The sequence below is a fragment of the Neovison vison genome, chromosome 9 (assembly GCF_020171115.1).
Source record: "Neovison vison isolate M4711 chromosome 9, ASM_NN_V1, whole genome shotgun sequence".
NCBI lineage: Eukaryota > Metazoa > Chordata > Mammalia > Carnivora > Mustelidae > Neogale > Neogale vison.
In genome coordinates, this window is record NC_058099.1 from 58,607,611 (window position 1) to 58,631,070 (window position 23,460).

Here is a 23,460-nt window from a genome sequence, read left to right on the forward strand (position 1 = left end):
TCTTGAACTATCATTTTGTTATATTCCATATTACTATAGATATGTGATATATAGGTATTTTTAAACTAAATAATAAATATTTAATAATTTAATTATTTTAAACATCCTTTGGTGAATTTTGCCTGAAGAAATTATTATTGTGGTGTTTGCCTAATGGTATTTTTGTATTGTCTTATTATTTCTCCATTATTATATAATAAGTTTTTCTTACTTAATTATTACTTGTTATTAGTAGTAAGGAGAGACAACAAAAACATGCTCTTTCTTATTTTTATTCTGACTTATTAATTTGGATTTTTTTGCATTACTTCCAAAGACCCTAACTAGATTAGAGTTCCCTCTCCAAAACATATTTTTAGCTAAATTTTGCTGACACAAAGAGGTATATTCACCCAAACCCTGCCCATACCATTATATATATAAAATATAGATACACACATTATATATATATATATATATATATACACACACACACATACACACACACATATATATATAACTTTTATGTGTGTATTTATGTATATATACATATATGTGTGTATATTCATATATGCATATATACACTTAAATGTGTGTATATATATGTGTATATATAATGTCAGTAATGTATGTGGGCATAAAGGATGGCACTGAAATTTTCTTCAGATTTTATAAGCTAGCACAACTCCCTTAGAGAACCAGTGCTTTGTAATTGCTTTGAATGAATCTGTATGGTTCCTGTTTAGTCACTGATCTGCTAATTAAAACTTCTTACAGGGACGCCAGGGTGGCTCAGTTGGTTAAGCAGCTGCCTTCGGCTCAGGTCATGATCCCAGCATCCTGGGATCGAGTCCCACATTGGGCTCCTTGCTCGGCAGGAAGCCTGCTTCTCCCTCTGCCTCTGCCTGCCATTCTGTCTGCCTGTGCTTGCTCTCTCCCCCTCTCTCTCTCTCTCTGATAAATAAATAAAATCTTAAAAAAAAAAATAAAACTTCTTACAATAAGGGACGTCTGAGTGGCTAGTCAAATTAAGCGCCTGACTCTTGATTTTTGCTCAGGTCATGATCTCACGGTCATGAGATTGAGCCCTGCATCAGGTGTGGAGCCTGCTTAAGATTTTCTTTCTCCCGGGCGCCTGGGTGGCTCAGTGGGTTAAGCCGCTGCCTTCAGCTCAGGTCATGATCTCGGGGTCCTGGGATCGAGTCCTGTGTGGGGCTCTCTGCTCAGTGGGGAGCCTGCTTCCTCCTCTCTCTGCCTGCCTCTCTACCTACTTGTGATCTCTCTCTGTCAAATAAATAAATAAAATCTTAAAAAAAAAAGAGAGAGATTTTCTTTCTCCCTCTCCTTATGCCCACCACCCTGCTTTCTCTCATTCTCTTAAAAAAAAAAAAAAAAAAAAAAAAAAAACTTACAATAAGAAATGTTATCACAGAAAGATGCCCAACATCAATAATCATAAGGGAAATCCAAATAAAAACCACCATGAGAATTATCTCCTCACACATGAGAATGACTAAAATCAAAAACACAAGGAACAAGAAACATTGGCAAGGATGCAGAGAAGGAACTCTCCTGTACTGTTGATGGCAATGAAAAGTGGTGCAGTCACCATTGAAAACATTATGGAGGAGTCTCAAAAACTTAAAAATAGAACCACCATATGATCCAGTAATTCCAATACCGGGATTGACTCAAAGAATACGAAAACACCATTTCAAAAAGTTATATGGGCCTTATGTTTATTGCAGCAATATTTATAATAGCCAAATTATGGAAGCAATCCTAGTGCTCATAATAGATGAATGAATAAAGAAAACGTTATATAATCTATCTATATATCTATTATATAAACTTACCTAATTTTATAAAATAGATCTATGAAATTATATATAAAATGATACATAAAAATTATATATACACATAATAATATTCCATTATCTATGTATATTATATATAAACATCTTTTTGTAGTGTCATTTCATATATATATATATATGCCACAAAAAAGTAAAAAAAGCCACAAAAAAGTAAAATCTTGCCATCTGCAGCATGATGGATCTAGAGAGTATAATGCTAAGAGAAATGAGTCAGAGAAAGACAAATGCCATTTGATTTCACTCATATGTGGAAATTAACAAACAAAAGCAATGAACAAAGAAAAAAGGAGACAAACCAAGAAATGAACTCTTAATGATAGAGAATAGACTGGTAGTTTCCAGAAGGAAGGTGGATGGGCGGATGGGTGAAGTAAGTGATGGGGATTAAGATACACTTACAATGATGAGCACTGAGTAATGTACAGAATTGTTGAATCACTGTATTGTACACCTGAAACTAATGTAACACCGTATGTTAACTATACTGGAATTCTTTTTAAAAATCCCACGTAAGGTCATAAAAATAAAAGAGGTGTCATGATGACTTGAGAATCCCCTTAAGAAAGTTCACTATAAGTTCAGAAGGAAATTTGTAAAAGAGGAACAAACAGTACAATGATTTGTAGTTCTAGAATGTGAGATTAGATGTTAAATTTTTTTTCCTTAAATATAAATTGTGAGTACTATGGTTGAAAATTTATTAACACCAAAAAAATCATGCAATGTTTGTGAGCTCACATGAAAATTATGCCCCTAAATTTTCTGACAGTATACACTTTAACATTTTCCTACAATATATTCTTTAATTTCTAAAAATCTTTTTGATATAAGAGTGCTTCAAAGTCGGTAAGACTATTTTTAAAATACGTTAGTTTCTTGCTCTGCACAGCTGTTTTTAGAATATGACCCTTAAATTACATGCATTATGTGTCAAAGTATAAGAAATTTTACTTTTAGACATATGAACAGCAAATATGGCTTTGATTACCTTATACGGAACCTTTTGCACTCTTCAAAGCTTTCTGTGAATCTGTCTGATGACATATTAATTCAAATTACATTGTCTTATTTTGTGCCTTCTGTAGTTATTCCGCTTTATCACAAACTCACCAAGAGTCTCCCCGCCTCCCCCACACTCCGCTTAAAATCACTAATGGATTTGCAGCTAACCTCTGGCTTCAGTTGCTGTCAGTTGCCTTTGGTATCAGCTGTGTATGCATTGAGCTGATAAGTACTGTGGCTCATTTTACTCTTGAGCAAACCAAGTTTAAGGAAAAAAAAAAAAAACAGGAAGCAGGGATGGAAAAAAAAAAACATGAATAATTACCTTAGTTTGAGATGAACATGGTGAAAAATAACTTAATTGCTTCCTAACTCTTGGCAAGATATAATGAAATGAGACTTTGTAGGTAGGGAAGATGAGAGGAGAGTCCTAGAGCAAAAGGTAGGGTGTAAACAAGGGGTAGGACGTGGCTTTCTTGTGTTCTCAATTCTAGTTTCCTTCGACTCTTTCAAACCCTATTTTATTCTATATTATCAGTTTGATAAAACTATAATTAAAAGGTACATCTTGGTTTAATTATGGATTCCTTCCCATATCAGTGGCTATTCCTCAATATTCCCAGTGTCATCGTTTCACATTATATTTTAATTTGTTAGTTCACCAGGAAGAACAGTGTACTCTAGCATATAAAGCATAACTTACAATGACTCAGTAGACTAACAAAGCTTTTGTTGAAAGGAGAAGTTTAATGAAAAGATTTTGCTTTTCTAGGTCAAATTATTAGCTCAGATATTATGCAAGAGAGGAATTGACAATTTCTAATTACATTGTATAATATGCTTAGTTAAGAAACCGAAATATGTATAAAATGTATACCTCCTGTAATGGGCAAGAAAATAGCATTTAATAATATGACTTATGAAAAGAATCTGAAACAAACAATCCCGCTATTAGAAATAACTTTTAAGAATTGCTATTGAGGGGACACCTGGGTGGCTTAGTTGGTTAAGCAGCTGCCTTCGGCTCAGGTCATGATCCCAGCGTCCTAGGATCGAGTCCCACATCGGGCTCCTCGCTCGGCAGGGAGCCTGCTTCTCCCTCTGCCTCTGCCTGCCACTCTGTCTGCCTGTGCTCACTCGCGCTCCCTCGCTCTCTCTGATAAATAAATAAAATATTTAAAAAAAAAATAAAGAATTGCTATTGAGGGCGTCTGGGTGGCTCAGTGGGTTAAAGCCTCTGCCTTCGGCTCAGGTCATGATCCCGGGGCCCTGGGATCAAGCTCCACATCGGGCTCTCTGCTCAGCGGGGAACCTGCTTCCTTTCCTCTCTCTCTGCCTGCCTGTGATTCTGTCTGTCAAAATAAATAAAATCTTTGAAAAAAAATTAAAAAAAAAATTGCTACTGAATGGACGAATGCTTTCAGTATTGTTCCTTTTATTTTAAAATAATGATAATCATCTCTGATAACCTAGGAAGAACTGAAACAAAATAGTTGAATATAAATTTGAAGGTGTAATCATAAATTTCATGGCAATTTGGTTGCTTATCTTCATGTATTTAAACTACATGATGTCATATTTTGTTCTTGTCTATTCAGATATCTTGAACCAAATACTATTTAAGTCTGTCAACAGATATTTATAAATTACTTACCAGAAGAATAGCATTAAACTAGGCAAGTTCAGAGGAAGCAGGCGCACTACCCGCAAAAGAAAAAAATGACCTTTAATTCTGAGGATTTCTGAGTACTCAAAATAGCATTTAGATTTCAAATTGAGAATTATTTACTCAACAATGCATTCTTATGGTAATAGCTCAGAAGTCCTGATAGGATAGTGCAATTAAGGAAGTAAGACTCCTGCAGCAATCTTTCCTCTCCGTCTTTCATCCTACACAGGAAACCTCAGAGCTATTTATGTTTACAATTATTCCTCAAAGACAGGATGTACTGGGCAAGTAGTTCTGAACGAAGGGGTCTAGTTTTAGTTTTGCTACTAATTACCTGTCTAAGCCTGAACAAGTTCCTCAACTTCTCAAAGCCCCTCAAATTCTCTCAGCCCAAGTTCTATTCTCTCTTAAATGAAAGGTTAAAAAATTGTTTTCATTTGCTACAATTAATAAATTTGTAACTTACCTCAGTGTTGAAAGGTCCATGTTTTTCAATAATCTTTGAAAGATGCAAATGTGGTCCTTCAGTCAATGGGCTATCAATCTGAGCACTCCCAGCAGTGACTTGAAGGGGTTAGGAATTTTTAAAAGATGTTATCTGCCTTTTCAATTATACCCTCAATGATGGCTTTAAGATATATATATATATATATATGACAGTACATCTTATGACATCCAGCATGTGTTTATTCTTTACTGTTCACACACACACACACACACACATACATACAGGCACTGTGACGGGAAAGTGCAGGATTTTAGGAAACTTTCTAGAGAAAGAATCCAAGCAACTACTGTGGTCAGGGAATACTTGAGGAGAAGGTATCTGAGTCAAGATCTGACAAAGATTAGAAGTTAGCTGAGAGATAATAAGGGAAGTTGTGTTTTAGTAAAAAGGAATCATAAAATATTATTGGTCAGAGGGAATTGGTCCTTTTGAAAATTCTAGAATTTCAGTAAGCTTGAAGTTCAACTTTGTAAGTTTTAACCTAATTCAGTGGAAGGAAACTAACACCTGTTGAAAATATACTGTGCCTAAAGCAGTATGTTTGGTGTTTTAAACTTGTATTAACAGGGTAAGTTGTTTGTCCCTGGATTGCCAAGGGAACCTCATGTAACACTTCAACTATGCATTTGATAATGGTCATTTCTGATCTCCTTGCTTTGATCTTCTAATCTCACCATTGCCTTTTACTGATGAATCACATCTAGCCTGTATTTCTGCCTTTGGAATATCTTCTTTATCCAATTTTTTCTAACCTCTTCCTTCTATTATGCAAATGGGATTTAGACAATGTCTCCTGTACAAACCCCTTTCACTCGTTGTGTCGAACACTATTTTGTTGTTTTTTCCCTTTTTGTCCTCCAATAGTGCTCTAATTCTCTTTGTAGATAGGTACAATTTATTAATTTCATTTGTTACAAAACATTCTACAAAAAATAGTAAAACTTTTCTTTAAAGTTACTGTAAAATATTGACATGTTTCCAAAATTATATATTTATCTTTGGGAGATATATTTATTCTTTGAAAACTATGCAACTAGCTGTGTGTGTGTAAAGACAAATGTGTGTGTTTGTATGTGTGTTGGGGATATATTAGACAAAAGTGGTATCAGAAGTTCATGTTTTTATTTTTTTTCCTCCTCCCAAATAAGAATTCTAAACTTAAAATTTGAAAAAAAAATCAATTTTGGCCATCTCATTTTATAGACAATCTGAAACTCAGAGATAAGGATGTGTCTAGTTTTCCTCCATTCAGTTCCAAGGCTCTTAATATAATATAGGATAGCCATGCGTGCATGTCTGTTTCACAACGTGAGCTTGTATATGGCAAGGTGTGTATTTATAAAACTACTTGGTGGTGCCCAGACTATACTCACATGAATGCTCAATTTAAAAAGTATTTTTAGAGGATGACGGGAAAATTGATTCTCTGAATTTCTGCCTTTCAACCCAGAGGATAGGGAAAGTATGTACTGACTATTTGGAAAACGTGTGCGTAAAATTAGCTGGCTATTATCTAGTTAAGAAATAAACTCAGCTGTCTGGTGTGCTATGAAGTGGAAGTGACTGGTTGTTGGAAAGAGGATATAAATGGTGCTTTATGAAGCTATATTGATTTTTTTTTGTTTTCAAATTAAGGTTTTGAAAAGAAGTAATTTTAAAGATAAGGAAAAGTTTAGTGAAAGTCACCATCTTTAACATGTTATGGCTGATTAGGTTATTAAACTAGCATCTTTGGTTTTCTGTTGTGAGATAACAAGGAGTAGACTATATTTTGGAATTTTTTTTGCATGTACATATTTTCTATCCATTCATTCAATAAATGTTTACTAAGTGACCATTATGTGTCAGGCATCGTGGTAAGTGCTAGAAAAGAGAGGGGGGAAGAAAAGTCCCTTCTCTTTGGGAACTGGCCAGTGTTTTGAAACAAATATGCCTTGAAAGCAATAATTACAGTCCAGGGCTATAAGACATATGCAAGACATATGAGATACAACCTTTCAGGGGCATATAACGACGTCCAAGAGAAGAAAGGAAAGGCGGATGGGGTAAGCTGCGCTCTGAAGGACTTATCCTGAGTTAGGTTCTTATTTAGGAGGAGAAATAAGAAAAGAGTATTCCAAAGAACAAGGAACAGAACATGAAAAACATAGACGTGGAAGTGCACATGGTATACTCAGGGAGCAGCAAGTGGTTTTTTGTTGCTATGTTGTTTGTTTGATTTCGAGGAGTGGAAGCGTGATATAGGTTAATGGTGGGAGAGGACACTGCTGAGCAAGACAGGAACTATTTACTTCCTGAAATACCAAAACAAGAAGTTTACTTATTGTCTAGAGTGATGGGGAATCTCTTTTAGGGTGTTAGTGGCAAAAGGATCCAACAGAATTTTCTCTTGAATAATAATTCACAATTAAGTGGAAGATGACTTGGATGAGGATAAAATCTTTTAAACAGGGAGATTAATAAATTGTAGCTTCTGGATGCTACATAAAATTTCCACTTACCGTTCTTCTTCCTAGAAGAAAGTTTAGGTATAGAACTATAAATTCTCAAAAATGAGTGAATCCGAGATTACAATTCTAATTATTGCATTCTACAATGAAGAAAGTGAGGTTAGACAGGTTAAATGACTTGCCCAAAGCCAGAGAGTTTCTGACAAAACTGGAATTTAGGACCCTGATCTCCTCTTTCTTAAAAAACATGGATTAAAATTCACAAGGAACCAGCCCTTTAGCTCCACAGAAATATTTTAGCTAAAGTATTAATGATGATGTGTCTCTGTTAGCAGTACCATAAAACAAGTGACCTTCATGGACAAAACTCTGTGGTTAAAATTAAAAAGACAAAAGAAAATGAGATCTGATTATTAATGTAATTAGTTGATGATCCAGTGGGGTGACAGATCCATAAATGCCAGCCATAGACTGATGATAATGGAGCATTCAAATCTCCAAACTGGTGCTCAAGTCCTGCTCTCAGAAATAATGAGGGACCTGCTTCCTCTCTCCTGTCTCCTTGCAAGGTGCTAATGCTATGTTCCGAATAATGATGTGCCAAGCCAGTGTAATGACAGTGCTGCTCTTGCTGCACATTAATTCCACTATTTGTTTTCTGTTGCTACAAAGTCTGAGGTTTTGAAAATTGGGCGTTTATGAAGTGCTATCATGAATAGGACAGGGAAAGAATATTATGATTAACCCTTCTTGAGGATTGTCAGATTCACATGTTCCTACAACTCAAAAGTATGTTAAGGATATAACACCCTAGAATCTTTTTATTTATTTATTTTAAAATAATTCCCCTCAAGACCTCTATCAGAGTGCCTAAATCACATTTAAAAGTATAATTTGGCACCTTACTTGTTACTGGCTGCTTCCAACCAAATTTTTCAGTGCCCAAACAGAATTAGTTATGCATGTAAAGAACAGAACACCTTACAGGTCCATATGTTCATTCAGGTGGGTAGCCTTATTTGGCTGTTAAACTTGAGAGTATCCACGGAGATTGCTCAGTCATCAGCCACAGTAAGGATATGATTTGCCCAAGAATACAGGTTGATAAATAATGAAACTATTGCCTGAATCCTACAACCCTCACCCCAAGATATCCCATATCCACGGTGTCAAAAGGAACTTGCCCTATGGCTAATATACTATTGTTTAAGAACTGAAATAATTCTTGGGGAGCCTGGATGGCTCAGAGGGTTAAAGCCTCTGGGCTCGGGTCATGATCCCAAGGTCCTAGGATCGAGCCCCACTTTGGGCTCTCTGCTCAGCTGGGAGCCTGCTTCCCTTCCTCTCTCTCTGCCTGCCTCTCTGCCTACTTGTGATCTCTGTCTGTCAAATAAATAAATAAAATTTAAAAAAAACTGAAATAATTCTTAAAGGGGTCTAATTTCCTGAAAGTAATGCAAGTATCAATATTGTACCAGTTCCAAAGAGTCTAAATTTCAGAAATAAAATTTTATAAAGAAGTTCTCTGCGAAGGTGGAATTAAAGTCAACCTTCAAGTGTTTCAGTGATTATTTGAGGGCTAAGCAGTACATGGTGATTTAAGGTACCTAGCTTAGGGAATGCCCCTAAGGGGTCAACCCATTTCATCTGTCTGCAGAATTAGTAGGATAAGAGATTAACACGGTGTGTCTCTGGAATAAAATAATGATTTTGTTTGTTAGGGAGATATATGGCAATTGTAGAAAAAAATAGAAAATACAGAAAAATATAGAGAAGAAAATCACCACTTAGAGATAACCACCAATAATGTTTTCACATATATTTCCCATGTTTTTCTATGTGCATACTACACCAAAAAGATGCCATATGTGTCTGCTCATGGTTCATAGACATCACTAAGTGATGGAATGTTCCAGGCACCCCGGTGACAATCTTGCCTCAACAAGGTGAATTGGTGGGGTGCCTGGGTGGCTCAGTGGGTTAAAGCCTCTGCCTTCAGCTCAGGTCATGATCTTAGGGTCCTGGTATTGAGCCCCTCATCGGGCTCTCTGCTCAGTGGGGAGCCTGCTTCCTCCTCTCCCTCTCTGCCTGCCTCTCTGCCTACTTGTGATCTCTGTCTGTCAATTAATTAAAAATGTATTTAAAAAAATAAGATGAATTGGCATTTATAACCATGGGGCATTTACAATGTTTCTTCATTTCTTAAAATATGAATTTGCTAAACTCTTTGGTAATAATTGTACAACAAGGTTCAGACTGTTTCAATAAAATGACATAAATACATTGTAACAAGTGGACATAACAAAGTATAGAACTTTAAAAAAAAATTTATGTTATGTCGTGAAATACTTTGTGATACCTCTCTTAAGGAACAAAAAGAGACTACCTCTTGATCCTCCAAATGAGAAAGGAAAGTTTGAATTGAATTTAATCAGTTCTAATTATTTTGGATATAATAGAGGAGGCAGGTCACTTGAATACTGAAGTAGTTACCAGGTTGTACTAACAGATTATAACTGTGGAAACCTCTTTCTCCCTGATCCTCCTGAGATGATGAAGGACTCCACTAAGATACCGTCATGAGTCATGTCTGCTTCTTGGAATTCAGAGTGCTTTATTAATTTTTAAAGTCTACTCTCCATGTGTAGGGTGGGAGAGAGAAAGGAGGTTGGCAGAGTAAAGAGAATTCCTGTTTGTGGGGAGTTTTACATGATAGAATCCTATTGTATCCTCATCTGGTCACTTAAAACTATAAAATTCACTTTATATTCTCATGCCACTGAAAACATGGTTGCAAATAAAAGCACAAAAGTTTCTTATCTAGGGGACAAACTCAGTTGCTCTAATCTGTTAGAAGATATATAACTTGCTTCCTTTTTCAAAGGAGAAGAGTTAATATAAATAGTGGTAAAGTGGATTATCAATTCATAAATGTTTGCCAGGATCTGTTGATATGTCCTTTTGAGAGATTCCTGGGAGAGAAATAACTGGGTGAAAACGAGCAACTATTTTTAAGTCTTTGATAACTGCTGGCAAATTGCTTTCCAAATTCATGCGACCACTAACAATGAATGAAGATGGCAATTTCATCATACTTGCTCAATACTAACAAAACAAATAACACAAAAGTCTTGCTTTATTAAAAAAATATTATTTGCTTTTTGCAGAAAAATACCCTCAAATACAGATATAGGTCAAGCTGTTCTCAGTAATTAGAGTCATTGTGATAGACTGTTCCTTAGGTCAGAAATAGATCACTTTGAGAATACATTTAAAGAGCAAGAAGTTGTGTCCATGGATAGACACGCTCTTATATCCTAGGAACATCCTTGCAAATTTTTTATGCAAGAAGCCCATGAAAGAGAAAGATAATTATTACATGGGAAATGGGACATCACTGAGGATAAAATTTGCCTCTTGTCACATGTTAAAGTAGAGGCATACTCTAACTCTAGAAAGTAAAATTCTATCAGTTTTTTTAGGGTTTTCATAACAGAAAACAACAGACTGCGATTACACAACAGATTTTTTTTTTCCTTATGATTTTGGAGGCCAGATGTCCAAAATTAAGGTGTTACTTGTAGGTGAGGTGTTACTTTCTGTGAGGGCTATTCCCCTCAGCTTGTAGATGGCCATTTTTCTCTGAGTCTGCTCATAATCTTTCCTCTGAGGATCCTTGTGCCCTAATCTATTCTTATAAGGACACCATTTACAATGGATTAGGGCTCATCCTAATGGATTCATTTTAATCTAATTACATTTTTAAAGACATTCTCTCCAAATATCATCACTTTCAGACTTAATGAAAGCTGGCTTGCCTTCCTTCCTTCCTTCCTTCCTTCTTTTAAATTTATTTACTTATTTGAAAGAGAGAGAGAGTGCAAGCAGAGTGTGGGGAGCACTGCAGGGAGAGAATTTCAGAAAAACTCCCTGCTGAGCACGGAGCCAGGTTCAGGGCTCGAACATGACCCATGATCATGACCTGAGTGGAAACCAAGAGTCAGATGCTTAATAGACTAAGCCAATATAATATAGGATAGCCATGAGTGCATGCCTGGACTAAGCCATCCAGGCACCCCCAGGTGCCATAAGGATTTTGAGGGCACAAAATTCAGCCTATAATACAAATATATTAAAATTTCTGGTTTGCCCTTATAAAATATTCACAATGCACTATTCTTGATGGTAATCCCCTTATTCACTAATTATTATTATCTTTTTTAAAAAGATTTTTTTTTTTTAGATTCTATTTATTTATTTAACAGAGAGAGATCACAAGTAGACAGAGACACAGGCAAAGAGAGAGAGGGGGAAGCAGGCTTCCTGTTGAGCGGAGAGCCTGATACAGGCCTCTGTCTTAGACCCTGGGATCATGACCTGAGCCAAAGGCAGAGGCTTTAACCCACTGAGCCACCCAGGTGCCCCTTCACTAATTATTATGACAGCATTTCCGTCTTTTATGACAAAAAAAAAAAAAGTTACACACTGCGATCATTCTGAATTTGAATTATGTCCACAAGCACACGGGGTCAGCTACTCAAGTAGATACAAAAAAAGTAGATTTAGTAATAACTGTATTTGGTCTTATAAGTTCAGTTTGCATACTATATAGAGCATCTTTCACTGAAATAAAACATAACTACTGGACTCGTTCTTGAAATTGGATCATACATCAGTAAGGACATAAAATTTCAAGATAGGTTTAGAAGGTAAGTCATTTTAATGACTTCATATATATCTGGAAATTACATAAACTATACGAACAAATTGGCTACTAATAAATACTTAATAAAAGGAAAATAACAGAAACTCAACCAATTCTAAAGCATTCATATTGGGCATAAGGAGCATTAGTCATTGTGCTGATGATTTATTTTGGAGTAATAGTGATTCTCTTTTAGTGAAGTGGTTGTTGACTTAGATGTTTTGCAAGAACAACTCTTACTGTGCTTAAAACATAAGAAGAATGTGTAGGTCTGTGGTCTTGCATTACTATGTACATATGGACCTTTTTTTTTTTTGGTTTTGACATCTTAAAAATTGAATTTATTTTCATTATGATAAGTATACTTTTTAATCGCCATTATCTATTTCACCCACCCCCCTTCACCTCCTTCTGGTAACTGTCAGTTTGTTCTCTATAGTTGATTCTACTTCTTCATTTATCTCTCTTTTCCCTTTGCTCATTTGTTTATTAAATTCCATATATGAGTCAGATCATATGGTATTTGTCTTTTATGATTGACTTATTTTACTTGGCATTATACTTTCCATTTTAGGTTGCTGCAAATGGCAAGATTTCATTTTTATGGCTGAATAATATTCCATTTCTAACACACACACACACACACACACACACACCATTTCTTTATTAATTCATCTATTGATGGACACTTGGGCTGCTTTCATAGTTTGGCTATTGTAAATGATGCTGCAGTAAACATAGGGGTGCATGTATCTCTTTAAGTTAGTATTTTTATATTCTTTGGTTAAATAACCAGTAGTGTGATTACTGGATGATAGAGTAGTTCTATTTTTAATTTTCTGTGGAACCTTTATACTGTGTTCCAGAGTGGCTTCACTAGTTAGCATTCCCACCAACAGTGTAAGAGGGTTCCATTTCTCCACATTCTCTCCAACACCTGTTATTTCTTGTGTTGCTAATTTTAGCCATTCTGACACATGTGAGGTGATAGCTCATTGTAGCTTTGATTTGTATTTTCTTGATGATGGCTGATGTTGAACATCTTTTCATGTGTCTGTTGGTCATCTGGTTGTCTTCTCCAGAGAAATGTCTGTTCATGTCTTCTACCTATTTTAATAAGATTATTTGTTTTCAGGGTTGTTGAGTTATATCAGGTTGGTTTTTTTTTTTAATGTATTTTGAATACTAAACCCTTATCAGACATGTCATTTGCAAATATCTTCTCCCCTTTAGAAGGTTGCTTTTAAGTTTGATGTATTGTTTCCTTTGCTGTGCAGAAACTTCTTATTTTGATGTAGTCCCAATAGTTTATTTTTCCTTTCACTTTCCTTGCCTTAGGAGACATAACTAGAAAAATGTTGCTTTGGCTTATGTCAGAGAAATTATTGCCTGTGCACTCTTCAAGGGTGTTCACAGCTTCAGGTCTCACATTTAGGTCTTTAATCCATTTCGAATTTATTTTTGTGTATGGTGTAAGAAAGTGGTCCACTTTCATTCTTTTGTATGTAGCTCTCTCGTTTCCCTAACACCGTTGGTTGAAAATACTGTTTTTCTCCTATTGTATATTCATTCTTCTTTTGTCTAAGATCAATTGACCATTTAATCAAGTGTTTATTTCTGGGTTTTCTATTCTATTCTACTAATCCATGTATCTGTTTTTATGTCAATACCATACTGCTTTCATTACTAATGTTTTGTAATATAACTTGAAGTCTGGAATTGTGATACTTCCAGTTTTGTTTTTCTTTTTCAAGATTGTTTTGGTTATTCAAGGCCTTTTGTGGTTCCATGCAAATTTTAGGATTGTTTATTTTAGTTCTGTCAAAACATGCTGTTGGTATTTTGATTGATTAAATCTGTAGATTGTTTTGAATAGAGTAGATATTTTATCAATATTTGTTCTTCCAATCCATGAGCATGGAATATTGTTTCATTTCTTTGTTCCACCTTCAATTCTTTCATTATTGTGCTTTAGCTGTCAGAGTACAGGTTTTCATCTCTTTGGTTAAATTTGTTCCCAGTTATGTTATTATGCTGGGTGCAACTGTAAATGGGATTGCTTTCTTAATTTCTCCTTCTGCTACTTCATTATTAGTATATAGAAAGGCAACAGATTTCTTTACATTGATTTTGTATCCTGTGACTTTACTGAATTCACTATCAGGTCTAGAAGGTTTTTGTTGTTTTGTTTTGTTTTGTTTTCCTTGTGGAGTCCTTAGGGTTTTCTATATACACTCTCATGTCATTTGCATATCATGAAATTTTACTTCTTTATCAGTTTTGTTGTCTTTTATTCCTTTCTCTTTTCTGATTGCTGTGGCTAGGACCTCCTGTACTATGTTGAATAAAAGTGGTGAGAGTGGACATCCCTGTCTGTTCCTGGCCTTGGGGGAAAAACTATCAGTTTTTCATCATTGAATATGTTGTTGGTTGTGGGTTTTTCACATAAGGTATTTATTACGTTGAGACATGTTCCTACTAGAACTATTTTGCAGGGTTTGTTTTTTTTTTTTATCATGTATCGATATTGTACTTTGTCAAATGCTTTTTCTGCAGCTATTGAAATGATCATATGGTTTTAAATCTTTCTCTTCTTGATGTATCACATTGACTGTTTTATAAATATTGACTGTTCTGTATTATGGGAATAAATCCCACTTGATTATGGTGTATGATATTTTTAATGTATTATTGGATTCAGTTTGCTAATATTTTGCTGAGGATTTTTGCAACTATATTCATGAGAGATTCTAGCCTATAGTCTTCTTTTTTGGTAGTATCTTTATCTGCTTTTGGTATCGGGGTTATACTGGCCTTATAGAATGAACTTGAAAATTTCTTTTCTGTTCTATTTTTCGAAATAGTTTTAAAAGAATAGGTGTTAACTTTTCTTTAAATGTTTGGTAGAGTTGCCTGTGAAGTTGTCTGGTCCTGAACGTTTGTTTTTGGGGAGTTTATTACTGATTCAGTTCTATTGCTGGTAATTGGTTTGCTCAAATTTTTACTTCTTCTTGCTTTAGTTTTGGTAGGTTATATGTTTCTAGAAATTTATCTATTTCTTCTAAGTTGTCCAATTTGTTGGCATATTGTTTTGCATAAAATTCTATTATAATTGTTTGAATTTCTGTAGTGTTGTTATTTCTTATCTTTCATTAGTGCTTTTGTTTATTTGGGTTCTCTCTCTCTCTCTCTCTCTTTTTTTCTCTTGATGAGTCTGGCTAGAAGTTTATTAATTTTGTTGATTTTCCCAAAAAATCAGCTTCTAGTTTCATGGATCTGTTCTACTAATTTTGTTTTTGTTTTGTTGTTATTTAATTCCTATATCATTTCTTTTTGCTCTAATCTTTATTATTTCCTTCCATTTGCTGGGTTGGATTTTGTTTGTTCTTCTTTTTCTAGGTCCTTTAGGTGTAAGGTTGTGTTTTGTACTTAAGATTTGTCTTGCTTCTTGTGATAGGTCTGTATTACTATAATCTCCCATGGTAGAACTGCTTTTGCTGCAACCAAAAGGCTTTTAACCATTGTGTTTTCACTTTCATCTTTTTTCCATGTAATTTTTTATTTCTTCTTTGATTCCTTGGTTAACTCATTTATAGTTTAGTACCATGTTATGTAACTTCCATGTATTTGTGATCTTTACAGATTTTTTTTCTTGTGGTTAATTTCTAGTTTCATAGCGTTTGTTCAGAAAAGATGTACAGTAAGACTTTCAACTTTTTAAATTTTTTGAGACTTATTTGGGGACCTAATATTAGATCTGTTCTGGGGAATGTCCTATGTGTACTTGAAAAAAGTGTGTACTCTGCTGTTTTAGGGTGTAATGTTCTGAATATGACTGTTAAACTTATCTGAATGGAACTTTCTTTTGAATCACAATAATAGCAACATAAAACTTCCCTATTCTTTCCCTCTTTGTTTCCTCAATATGTTGCTTTTAGCTGTAAAAATTCATCTGTAATTGATGAAAGGTTTTAACAATCCTCCCCCTCCCAGATTTTTGACCTTTGCAGAGATCCTTGAAAGAAATCAACAAAGTGAGACATGACCTGTTTTTTATTTATTTTTTTTTTTATTTTATTTTTTTTTTTAAAGATTTTATTTATTTATTTGGTAGAGAGAGATCACAAGCAGGCAGAGAGGCAGGCAGAGAGAGAGAGAAGGAAGCAGGCTCCCAGCTAAGCAGAGAGCCCGATGCGGGGCTCGATCCCAGGACCCTGGGATCATGACCCGAGCCGAAGGCAGCGGCTTAACCCACTGAGCCACCCAGGCGCCCCGACATGACCTGTTTTTTAGATTGTGAGTCCCACTAAATTAATAGAAACATTATACTTTGCAGGTTAAATACTCTGAGCAACATGATAGTAATGAAGTATCCTCAAATGAGCAAAATCGGAATAGTGTAAAATTATACATTAGTTTATATTAAATAGTAATTATTATGTTTCGAACATTAGTTTTTATTCAAGTTGCCATGTATATTATATCTTTATGTTAATAATCAATAGAAATGTACCTTAGTTTTGCTTAAAGTAGTTGTTCTTTTGGGGTAAAGTAAAAATAAAATAAAAATATTAAACCACCTTATTTTCCTTTAGAATGATTTTGGGTAACTATTGAATTATGATGAATTCAAATTTCTAATAATAATAGGGTAAATAATCACTCTCTTAAACTAAATTATTTCAAATGGCATAATGTCTGAATGTTTGAAATTAGTGTTTTTGTATAAAAGTAAAATCAAATAATAACATTTGAGAAGAGGAGTGGAAATACCATGACATACAGGGTTCAGACTGGTATAGTAAAAAAACTTGATGACAAGTATCTAATCAATCTGGGTTTCATACATGGCTACATTAAGTGCTCGGTCAGCAGTCTTTAAATAGATTAAATATTCTCTGTCAAGAACCTTGGCCAAATTAGCTCTCTTTTTCCAGGAAGATTCACTCTATGTAAATGATGTGATGTCATGATTTGGGAGGGTTTGTGATGCGCTGAGGTAGGGGAAGGCTTGACCTCCTCTGCTAAGACAGTATTTCTCAACTTCCGCACCTGACTGATCTTTTGGCCTGCATGAATCTTTTTTGTGGGGGACAGCCCTGTGAACTACTGAATGTTTAACAGCATCTGTGGCCTCTACCCACTAGATGCTAGTAGCGTCTGGTAGTATCCCACCCCCAGCTGTGACAACCAAAAATGTCTCCAGAAATAGTTATATAGGGATGGGAGGAGGAAATCAGCCTTGGTTGAAAAAAAACCTGAGTTAAAACAATAAAATGATGTAAATAAGTCATTACCTCTTCCTCAGGTCCACCACCAGATCTATAAAGATAACATCTCATCAAAACATACTTTACCAGGGGCACCTGGGTGGCTCAGTGAGTTAAGCCGCTGCCTTCGGCTCAGGTCATGATCTCAGGGTCCTGGGATCGAGCCCTGCATCGGGCTCTCCGCTTAGCGGGGAGCCTGCTTCCTCCTCTCTCTCTGCCTGCCTCTCTGCCTGCTTGTCACCTCTCTCTGTCAAATAAATAAATAATCTTAAAAAAAAAAAAAAACATACTTTACCAAATATATTGTCTACCTTTCAGGTTTGGCATTTACCACTTTGCTTATTAAGGCTGTAGTCCTATTCTTCTCCCTTTGCTATTATGTTCATTTTCTCTTATCAAGTCTTTTCTCTCCTTCTCTAAATTTACCCTATACTCAGTTAAACCAAACTTCAAAAATTATGTTCCTTCACTTTCCTCCTGCAACTTATTCCTATTTATAGGAGAGCAGGTTCTGATCTGAAAAATCATAGCAAACAAACTTAATCCTATTTTTTAAAGCCCTGACTATCCCTAATGGCCAGGGAAATAGAGATTTTAGTAGCTGAGGATTGTCTGCTCTGTGAGTCCAACTCCGACTTTGTTCATACCATGTCTTCCTGTGATAAATTTCTTATAGCCTGGCAGTAACAATGGGTCTCCAGTTTTGTACTTTCTCTTTGCCACATACTTCTGCTCCCATGGATATTAGATAATTGGATTTTTGGTTGACCTGTGAAAAACTTTAAGTACCTCCCTGTCATTTAAGAAGATTTTCTGTTCCTCTAGTCATGCCAGACCACAAGTAAAACACAGAACATGGAATTGCAGCTATTTACTAACCACTTAAAATCCCTTATTGAAAAAAAATGCCACTTTTACTTTGGTTTCTTTTATGACTCCTTCATGAATAAAATTTAACATTCCATAGTTATGTTTAAACATAGTTAAAACATAACATTCCATAGTTATGTTTCTTCATGGTTTCTTATAATTATAATTGGGCAAATATAATTATATTAAAATGTAAGAAATACAAATGGAGATTTTCACACTTGAGAGATGATTAGTAGACTAGAAATACCAACTGACATAATTTTTAAATATCCAAATTACTTCATATTTTTGAAGAATTTTTGAAGAATTTTTACTTTCAAATATTTTGTAGTTTTTAATAGTGAACATTTATTGACTATTTATTATGTCCTAGGAAAAGTTTCTAAGCAATTTATTTGTATTAACTCATTTAGTCTTTATAACAACTTCAGTGTAAGTAAAAAACATAAACAAAAACTGAGGGTCAGAGAGGGTTATGTAAATTGCCTAAAGTCCAGTGTGGCTAGTAATCCAGGGGCCAAGTTTCAAATCCAAGAAAAGTGAGGTTCTAGGTTTGGCCATACAATAAAGAAGAAAGCCTAAAATTGTGGGGGGCGGGGGTCACATGCAGACATCATGCATATGTATGCTTGAGTTTATGCACATGTCTAGTGTGCTTGAAGAATGGCTGAGGGTATATTTTGGCTTACCCAAAGGAATGGTTCCCTTACATTATCCAGAGACTCTTGAGGCATTTCCACATAACAATGAGAATCCTTACTGATAGTTTGGATTTGGTTTACTTGGTTATCCACTCAGATGCCTTCTAGAGCTAAAGTTGTTTCGGTCTATGAACTTTAAACATGAAAGAAAAACATACTTTTGTTTTTACTTTATGGATGCTTTTTTTTAATTTTTAAGATTTATTCATGGTAGAACTTTTATTCCAATATACTGGTAGAAATCAAAAATAAAATTAATTTCTTCTGATTTTTCCTCCCATATCTGGAAATTTCAAGTAAATAGAAGGCAAAAAATATGAACAAAACCAGTGGTTCTTTGATTTTACATTTAATTGAAGTTCTTATAATTAGCATTATCACATTTGCAATGGGAGTTCTTAGATTAAAATCTGTGCTTTTATGTCAGTTGGGTGTCCATGTATTTGGAAATGTGACACTGTATCTAATATAATAAAAAATAGAAGGAAATGATAGAAATATTGGTTTTAATGCAGCAATACATGATTCAGTTTCCTCTTCTGATTTTTAAAGTATGCAAGTTCATTTGGACATATTTAAATCTATTATCTGGGGGCGCCTGGGTGGCTCAGTGGGTTAAGCCTCTGCCTTCGGCTCAGGTCATGATCCCAGGGTCCTGGAATAGAGCCCCGCATTGGGCTTTCTGCTCGGCGAGGAGTCTGCTTCCCTTCCTCCCTCTCTGCCTGCCTCTCTGCCTACCTGTGATCTCTGTCTGTTAAATAAATAAATAAAAATCTAAAAAAAAATTAAATCTATTATCTGCACACACATTCTAGCTTCACTGCCTGAAAATCTGAAATATTATTACATTGTAATAATCATTGTAATGATTCTCTTAACTTTAACTGTTGTTCCGTTGCCATTTTTTGATGAACAAATATTATAGGACTTTTGTTATCATAAAACCTGCTTAACCTGCTTCCTCCTTCTTATTTGGAACATAATAATTTGCTTAGCATTTTTGAAAAATGTTGTCTGAATTATTCCCTGAAATTGACTTTTATGTATCAGGAACTTAATCTGCCTTTATGTTTCTTTCTAGGAAAGAAAAATGTTTATTTTAAGATACAAAAAAATAAAGTTCCTTTAGAGAACTTTATTGGGAAGTATATCAGAATATTTACACTTTGTCCTGTTCTTCTTAATAGACTAAAGCAAAATAAAAAAGACAAAAACAGAATATTTTTGAAGTTACTGGACAGATAATAATATTAAGCGATGGTTGAGGTTTAAACCATTTTTTAAAAATTTTATGTGTTGGTATTTTTCAATCTGTTTGTTATACTAAGTATAGTAATGAAAAAATATATATTTTTTACAATAGGTTCCTGTCCTGAGACCACAGCAGGATGTGCCTTGGACAAAGGTATGCACATTTAAAATATATTTCCATTGTTCTCCATTAGTAAAGTATATAAATATAAATGTTATAGTAATAAAAATATTATAAAAATTATTAGTGTAATATGCTTATATATATGGAAGTATAGTACATGTTCATGTTTATGATACACTCTTCCATCTGATAGAACATGATACTAGTGAGAAAACATTAGAATCAAAAATCTGATAATTAAATACATATCATTTCCTTATCATATCCATATCCATATTCCTTAATTCAGCATATATTCAAAGTATAGTTATCACTAATGCCCTGGACAGTAAAACAATGGAACTATTTGAGGTAAGTTGTTTAACACAGTCTTTAGTGACTCTGATGATTAAATTATTGAAGGTAGGATATAAGCAAGTTAACTATTAGTTAAGAACTATCTAAGAATATCTAAGTTTTGGGGGACCAGAGAGTGAAATTATTTTAAAATTCCAAGTGGATTGCGGAAGAAGATGCAAACAGCAAAATAAGTAAAGCTTGGTAAAAAGTATATAAATGCACCGCGGGAAACATAATGGTGAGTGCAAGGCCAGTACAGGATGCTTTCGATTCCAAAATGGAATGTTATTTTAAAAATGTGGACAAAGAACATTATAAATATCCTGAATCATAATAACCTTGAATCCTGAGAGGGGGCTGAAAAGAAAAGGTATACATTGAATTAAAAGTACGTAGTGGGAACTCCAGGAGTAAAGACAAAAGGAATTAAGATTCTCAGGGACTGTAAGGGAGAAAGATGAAGGAAGGAACTGGAAACTGATCCCGCATACAGAAGCTATGAAAACCAGTCCTCTACGGAGAAGTAGCAAGAAAAAATTGCTTAAAGTAGCACATAAGGAATGTGACTTCTGGGATAAGGTATTAAAAGAAGGATTGTCATTTCTTTGGAAGTATTTAAATAATGTATGGGTTCACAAATGTTTGCTTATAGTTTCTCTAAAACTTCTTGGATCATTTACCCTATTTTGAGTCTTTCCACCACACAATGAATTGGGTGAGGCAGTTCTTTGATTTTTTTGTGTGATAAAGTAATTTCATATTTCAAGAAAAGTTGAAAGTTGGTTTGTGCTTAGAAAAAATGTGGATATGTAAATATATGATATCATTAATAATTGATAACCTATTTTATGTAAACATAATACTTGGGGAAATACACATATACTCATCTTTGTATTTTAAATTGGGCTCAAAACATACTGTATATGTTCTGCCATGTTACATCTCTATGAAAAAATAAACTTCTATAAGCAAAACATATACATATATGAATAATTGAGATTTAAAAACTGAAACATACTTCTAGTTTTTTCTTTAGTATGACTCGAGTCTATTTTTCATATACATACATATACATATATATATACATATATATGTGTATACATATGTATATACACACCTTTTTTTTTTTAAGAGATTTTATTTATTTATTTGTCAGAGAGAGAGCGAGCACAGGCAGACAGAGTGGCAGGCAGAGTCAGAGGGAGAAGCAGGCTCCCTGCAGAGCAAGGAGCCCGATGTGGGGACTCGATCCCAGGATGCTGGGATCATGACCTAAGCTGCTTAACCAACTGAGCCACCCAGGCGTCCCCACACTTTTTTTTTTAATCTTAGTTACTTTCAGGCTCTATTCAGAGACTGGTGTGACTTTTGAATATCCATGTAAAATATGCCAGCCAATGTGCTCTGCCAGACAGAGAATGGATGGCTTCAGGCACAAATCTCTGTTGTGTCAAGGCTTTGGCGTGACATTTGACAGGGAACTAAATCAAACATAGCACAATGCAAATAATCATGGTTTCCCATAGATATGCAGCCCCAACTTCAAGCCTGCTGTTAGTCGTTACTACTCTTTCCCTTGGTATTTTAGGGAACATTTCCAGTAATAAACTGAAAACTATGGTATTTCCTGGTGCTTTCACAATGCAAAGAAATAGGAAGATCATGACTTTGAAATTGGACCTTCCTATCTTTGAAGTGTGGCTCTGTCACTGACTAGTTGTGAAATCTTGGGTAGGCTGTTTCTGATAAAAAACAAATATACTATGGACTCTGAAAAACAATCTGAGGGGTTTGAAGTGGCGGGGGGGTGGGAGGTTGGGGTACCAGGTGGTGGGTATTATAAAGGGCACGGCTTGCATGGAGCACTGGGTGTGGTGAAAAAATAATGAATACTGTTTTTCTGAAAATAAATAAATTGGAAAAAAAAAACAAAAAAAAACAAAAAAACAAAAAAAAAACAAATATACTAATGCTTGTCACAGGGGTTGCAAGGATATTAAAATGATAAAATTGTCCTAAAGCACCTCTTCTACCTATTACATAATTAAATGCTATTTTACTTCTTCTGATGGGGTTTTGTGTTTGACTATTTAATGATCATCTCGATCATTTTGTGAATGCAAGAGGATGACTCTAATATATATTTTTAAGTTTCAGGGTGTTTAAGCATGTGCAATAATATTTGTCTCCATCTTTGTGTAGACATTCTTTCTGGTGAAGGAAGAGTCACTGCAAATTTCTTGATCTTCTTTTACATTTGCTTCCTTTTTTAAAGAGTTGTATGTGATACAGAGGGCCTTTATGTTGCATAAGTGTCTGAATCGCCTTCATTTAATTTTAGGCTTTGTTAGTGTGCTCAAGGATAGAAAAACACACTGTAAAATGTAGATAGCTTAGCAAAACTGTATCTCCAGAGCATACCCACACTATCTTAGTTTAGTTCAGTAGCTCAGTTCAACTTCCTCCTGGGAAGTTAGTATGTGTTATATGCACTGTGCTAGGTGCTAAAGATGTGAAGAAGAAAGAGATGTGTTCTCTGCCTGATAAGGACATTACAATCCTGGAAGAGAGAAGACACATAAACACATCATTTAATCAATCAATCAATCAATCAATCAATTAATTTTTCAAAGGATTTTTATTTATTTGAGAGATAGCACATGAGTTGAAGGGAGGGGCAGATGGACAGGGAGAGGCAGACTTCCTGCTGAG

The 23,460-nt window shown here is 34.8% G+C and overlaps 1 protein-coding gene across 36 annotated transcripts in view; it reads left to right on the forward strand.

Moving 5' to 3' along the window:
• The window catches only part of PTPRD (protein tyrosine phosphatase receptor type D), a 2,250,073-nt gene that overhangs the window by 827,615 nt on the left and 1,398,998 nt on the right, over positions 1 to 23,460 (forward strand). For all 36 annotated transcript variants that reach the window (XM_044265686.1, XM_044265656.1, XM_044265663.1 and 33 more), the window contains one exon: positions 20,398 to 20,439. The gene's annotated coding sequence lies outside the window, so the exon portion shown is untranslated. The remainder of the gene's footprint in view (positions 1 to 20,397; positions 20,440 to 23,460) is intronic.